The sequence below is a fragment of the Chiloscyllium plagiosum genome, chromosome 12 (assembly GCF_004010195.1).
Source record: "Chiloscyllium plagiosum isolate BGI_BamShark_2017 chromosome 12, ASM401019v2, whole genome shotgun sequence".
NCBI classification, from domain to species: domain Eukaryota; kingdom Metazoa; phylum Chordata; class Chondrichthyes; order Orectolobiformes; family Hemiscylliidae; genus Chiloscyllium; species Chiloscyllium plagiosum.
In genome coordinates this window covers 4,977,735-4,983,772 of record NC_057721.1, presented here as the reverse complement: position 1 = coordinate 4,983,772, position 6,038 = coordinate 4,977,735, and the positions used below count along the sequence as shown (strand labels likewise).

The following is a 6,038-nucleotide window of genomic DNA, read 5'->3' as shown; positions in this document are numbered from 1 at the left end:
AGCGCTGTCACCCTGGGCAGGTACTGGGGCATGCTGCCCCAGAGGTGGTCGAAAGGTGTGTCAGGGCGGACTGAGAACTGGAAGGGGCATGGGGTGGACCGAGAGCCGGAAGGTGGCTAGGGGCGGGCTGCCTTAGAGTGGTCGGAAGGTGAGAGGGACGGGGGCTTGCTGGGTCTGTATTGTCTGCACTTTTTTATGTAACTGGATTGTCTTATGTATAAAGAGAAAATGAGGTCTGCAGATGCTGGAGATCAGAGACGGAAATGTGTTGCTGGAGAAGCGCAGCAGGTCAGGCAGCATCTAGGGAACAGGAGAATCGACGTTTCGGGCATTAGCCCTGAAGAATTCCTGAAGAAGGGCTAATGCCCGAAATGTCGATTCTCCTGTTCCCTAGATGCTGCCTGACCTGCTGCGCTTCTCCAGCAACACATTTCCGTGTCTTATGTATAAAGGTCATTGTTGCTGTCTTTTTATATTTGAAACTGGGATTTGTGGTCTGTCCTCATTTCCCTATATACTGGTTGAATGGTAGGGTTTGGGGCCTAGCTTTGCTGCTCCTCTCCCTTGTAAAATTGCTGTTGTATACAGCTGTAAATGTTAACTGTGTTTTTGTCAATTTGTTTTTGTAACTTGTTTAATAAAATATTATAAACAGGAGTGTCAGAGCTCTGAGGGAGCTGGAACAGTGAAGGATTCTCCATTTCATGTCAGGGAGGGGCCTGACTCTGAACTGGCTGGAGCACACATTCAGTGTGTTATTACTGCTGTTGGGTTTCCTACTGAGAAGAGTGTTTCTTTTTTCTCTCCCGCTTATTTCAGGTTGACTTTTTGATTTCTGGTTTTCTTAAAAAAAAATAAACAGGAGTGTCAGAGGCTCTGTTCACTGAGAGCTGCTTCTGAGGAAGCTGAACCAGTGTATGTACTATGTACATGTAAGTAAAGGGAGACTTGGTGAGGGGATACAGGACTCTGTGCAATTATTTCACCTTACCGAAACATATTCTTTCTCCCGTCTGCCCTACTGTCTATCTGCATGCTAACCCACACCTGTCAGTTAAGGGAAAATGATGACTTAAAACAAATCAGCAGAACTTGCAAATGAATATTCTGGCCAACTGGGGGTCCACTTGGAGGAATACAAGCCCAGTCAGACCAGTATGTGTCTTTCACAAGCTTTATTGGTTAATGGACCAGAAACCAACCTCATCCCTTCAACAGCATTCCCTGCAAAACTCTTCTCCCCCTCTCCCCAAGGCTGTTGAAGACTCGTCAGTACAGAAAACTTAATCAGTGCCTACAACTTTAATTTTCTGACTGCATTTTACAATGATATATGAGCCTGTCCTTATTACAAGTTGAAAGGTGTGGCGCTGAAAAGCACAGCAGGTCAGGCAGCATCCGAGGAGCAAGACAATTGACGCTTCGGGCATAAACTCCGCATTCCTGATGAAGGCTTATGTCCGAAATGCCAACTCTCCTTCTCCTCAGATACTACCTGACCTGTTGTGCTTTTCCAGCACCACACTTTTTGACTCTGATCTCCAGCATCTGCAGGCCTCACTTATTACAAGTTCTAATAAGCTTTGACACTGTAACTTGTCTTGAGTGCATTTACCTGAGTAAATAAGTGAAGTTTGCTGCTGGACTCTTGTGGACCGCACACTTTTGAGGTTAAAAACCTTAGGAGAAAGTGAGGACTGCAAATGCTGGAGGTCAGAGTCAACAGTGTGGAGCTGGCAAAGCACAGCAGGTCAGGTAGCATCCGAGGAGCAGGAAATTTAACGCTTCAAGCATAAGCTCCTCATCAGGAATGAGGCTTGTGGGCTGGCGGGGCTGAGAGATAAATGGGAGGGGGTGCAGTTGAGGGGGAAGGTGTTGGAAATGCAATAGGTAGATGAACGTGGGGGAGAAGGCTTGTGGGCCTTTGGGGTAACAGACAAATGGGAGGGAATGTAGCTGACAGTGCAAGATGAAGGTGAGGGAGGTGATAAGTCAGAGAGGAGGGTGGAGCAGATAGATGGGAAAGGTGATGGAACAGGTCATGAGGACGGTACCGAGTTGTTGGCTTGGGACTGGGATAATGTGGGGGGTAGGGGAAATGAGGTAACTATTGAAATCCACATTGATCCTGTGTGGTTTCAGGGACCCAAGGCAGAATATGAGGCATTATTCCTCCAGGTGTCAGGTGGTAAGGGTTTGGCGATGGAGGAAGCCCAGGGCCTGCATGTCCATAACAAAGTGGAAGGGGAGTTGAAGTGTTCAGCCACAGCACGGTAGGGTTGGTTCATGCAGGTGTCCCAGAGATATTCTCTGAAATGATCTGCAAGTAGGCATCATTGTCTCCCCAATGTAGAGGAGACCACATCGAATGCAACGGATACAGCGGATGACTTTGGTTGAGGTACTGGCAAATTTCTGTTGGATATGGAAGGTTCCTTTAGGGCCTTGGACGGAGGTCAGGGGAATGGTGTGGGTGCAGGCTTTGCACTTCCTGTGCTGCCAGAGAAAGGTGCTAGTGCTGGGAGGTTTCCCATCTATCTGCTCCATCCTCCTTTCTGACCTATCACCTTCATCTTGCACTCTCAGCTACTTTCCCTCCCATTTGTCTGTTACCCCAAAGGCCCACAAGCCTCATTCCTGATGAAGAGCTTATGGTCGTAACGTCTCTCCTGCCCCTCGGATGCTGCCTGACCTGCTGTGCTTTTTCCAGTACCACACTTTCGAGGTTAAAACCCTTGCCTATCCAGGGTCTTGACCAACGTTTCACAAACATCAGATTGTTTCCAACATTTGAGGTTTTCACGTCAGCTCCATCGGTTTCTGCCACAGTAGTGGGATCAGCCTTTTTTAACTTCCACATAACATGTTAACTTAGCATGGAGCTCTGTACTAACCGCAGCAACATTAGTCAGGCAGACACTTCAAGCGGATATGACTCACCTGTCTGTCACAAACCAGCAGGTTAAATTATTGGAGAACTCTACTGCCAATCATCGAGAGGATTTTTTTTTCTTTGTGTGGTTTCGAAGTTTTAACCACCTCAGCAAGTTGATGAATCGCAAGCAGCGCTTCACGATGACAGGGGAGAGAATGTAGCTCAGCCAGACTGAGTGGTGACTCGTCTGTATACATACTTAAGGCTGGACAGGACAGCAACAGACAGTGACATTTTTTCAGTGTCGGCGTTTTGAAGTCTGAGCCTTGCAGATGTGGTGAGCAGTGCAAGGAAGCCTGAACAGATTGGAAAGCACTTGTAAGTGAAAATACAGCAGTATATAATCACTTCTTTCAGTTTCTCTTCAGCTTGCTTAAATGTGTCGATCACTGCTCACGAAATGTTAGACTGAGACTGTAACTTTACGTCTTATGTCTGAGAATATATTCCGTTAGTTTTTTGTTTAAAGGAGCAAATCTTCGTCTCTCTGAAGTGGCCATTGGGGTTTTACTCTTGGTTAAGGTATGCATTTATTCCTTTTTCAACAAAATCCTAACGCTTTCGATATTTTTGCACTCCCCCCCCCCCCCCCCCCCCACACACACACACCATAGAAACTAGTTCAACCAGGACTGTATCCCAATCTCTGGTGTATTACCAAGGACTCTGCCATGCTGCAGAGCAGAAAATCGAATATGATCTTGGTCCAACTGGGGCATGTTACACTGACGCAGAGTAAAGAGTGGAATTCCCCAGGATACTTGCATAAAGTTGCAGGATGTAAAGAATGTGACCGCATGTAATCTGTGTGACAAGTAGGGTAACGAGATTATAGGAGGATATGCAAATGGAATTCAATCCAGATAAATGTAAAGTGATGCACTTGGGCAGGACAAACACATGATGAATGGTAGGACCCTGGGAGGCATCAAGGATCACAGGGATCTTGGTGTACATGTCCACCAGTCCCTAAGGTAGTGGGATGGGTGGATAAAACGATTTGATTTGATTTGATTAATTACTGTCACGTGTACTGAGATACATTGAAAAGTATTGTTTTGCATGTTGAGCAGACGAATCATAACTTACATAAGTACATTAGGTTAATAGGACAGAATGCAGAATATAGTGTTACAGCTACAGAGAAAGATCAACTCTGATATGCGAGAGGCCCACACATAAGGCTGCTAAAAGTCAGGGAAAAGCTGTTCTTGAATCTGTTGGTACATGTTCTAAAGCTTGTGTATCTTCTGCCTAATAGAAGAGGGTGGGAGAGAGTATAACCGGGGTGGGGGGGGGGAGGTTCTTGATTATTTTGGCTGCTTTCCCGAGGCAGCGGGAATTGTAGACGGAGTCAATGGAAGGAAGGCTGGTTTTTGTGATGGACTGGGCTGAAGTGGTGAAGAAGGCAAATAGGATACTTGCCTTGATTAGCTGAGGCATAGGGTTTAACAGCAGGGAGGTTTACGTTGGAACAGTATAACACATCGATTAAGCCACAGCTAGAGTATTGTGTGCAGTTCTGGAATCCCCACATTATTGGAGAGATGTGATAGCACTGGAGAGAGTGCAAAGGAGATTTACCAGGATGTTGCCTGGGCTGAAGAGTTTAGGTTATAAAGAGAGGTTGGACTGACTGGGGTTGTTTTCCTCCGAGCAGAGGAGATTGAGAGGGGACACGATTGAGATGTATAAAAATATGAGGGGCATAGAATAGGGTAGACAGGAAGAAGCTTTTCCCCTTTTTGGAGGGATCAATGACATAGCAGGACATGGATTTAAGGTGAGGGGAAGGAGGTTTAGAGGAAATATGAGGCAAACTGTTTTCACCCAGAGGGTGTTGGGAATTTGGAACAGACTGCCTGTAAGAGTGGGAGAGGCAGAACCCCTAATAACATTAATAACATTAGATGTACACTTGTGATGCCAAGGCAATGGGCCATTTGCTGGGAAATGGAATTAGAATCATTAAGTGCTTTATTTTGACCAATGCAGACTCAATGTGTAGGAGACCATTTTTCTGAGCTGTAGACCTTTACAACTTGTAAGTAGTGCAAACTATTATCATCAAGACATATTGAATTTATGAGGGGATAACAATTAATGTTTTGTGAGAGATTGGTTCACAAGTCCATCTGATGGATTGAGGTGTTGCCATGGTGAATGCACCAGGGTCATTGCTCCCTGCGCTTTTTGTTTTTGTGAATTAAACAAATGCCCTGGATATGTTTCATTTGCCTGAAAAAGTCATATCTCTGTCTGTGAAGGTATGGAGCTTCCAGCAAGCAAATGTGAGGCTATGATTTGGAGGTGCCGGTGTTGGCCAGGAGCGTACAAAGTTAAAAATCAAACAACACCAGGTTGTGGTCCAACAGGTTTATTTGGAAGCACTAGCTTTCGGAGCACTGCTCATTTATCAGGTGGTTGTGGCATATAAGATTGAAAGACACGGAATTTATAGCAAAGGTTTACAGTGTGATATAACTGAAATTATATATTGAAAAAGATGTGGATTATTTGTTAAATCTGTGATCTTTTAGAACGATGACGTTGGTTTCAGTTCTTTCATATGTAAATCACAAAAGTCTTTTTTAAAAGTTACATTCTCAAGTGAACTTTAACAATTGGTGTCATGTCGGCCCAGATAATGCATTGGAGGTGTGAGCTGCCCTGTGTCTGTCCTGAAACTATCTGTGTCACAATTGTCAGACTGATTCTAATCTAAAAAACGGATTTACAGATTCCTACATGGATTCATCAGTTTTTGAGCAAAGTAAAATGTGATTCTGCAAGTACAAATTCACCCCACAAACTTGTGTGTGTGGGGGGGGGGATGGTTGTGAGAGTGTCTGTCTGTCTGTGTGTGTGTGTGTACAGGGGAACCTCGATTTTATATGAACGAGATGGGCGGGCACTATTTCGTTCGGATAATCGATTATTCAGTTAATTGGTTTTTTTTTAATGCCTATAGCTTTGGGCTTCAAAGTTTTTAAAGTCTGCTCCCCATTCAGGAGACTGCAGCAGCACACAGCGCGCAAGCCCCATCCCCAACACAGCCCCCATGCCCCCGACCCTGTGCAACACCGTTCCCTAACCGCATGCA

The 6,038-nt window shown here is 45.2% G+C and overlaps 1 protein-coding gene across 2 annotated transcripts in view; it reads left to right on the top strand.

Moving 5' to 3' along the window:
• Nucleotides 1-3,043: 3,043 nt before the first annotated feature.
• Nucleotides 3,044-6,038, top strand: part of lacc1 (laccase (multicopper oxidoreductase) domain containing 1) — a 15,769-nt gene continuing 12,774 nt past the window's right edge. Inside the window, exon 1 of one of the 2 annotated variants that reach the window (XM_043700309.1) lies at nucleotides 3,044-3,253. The gene's annotated coding sequence lies outside the window, so the exon portion shown is untranslated. Of the gene's footprint in view, nucleotides 3,254-3,287; nucleotides 3,458-6,038 lie in introns of those variants that run through there. The other variant, XM_043700310.1, reaches the window with a different exon arrangement.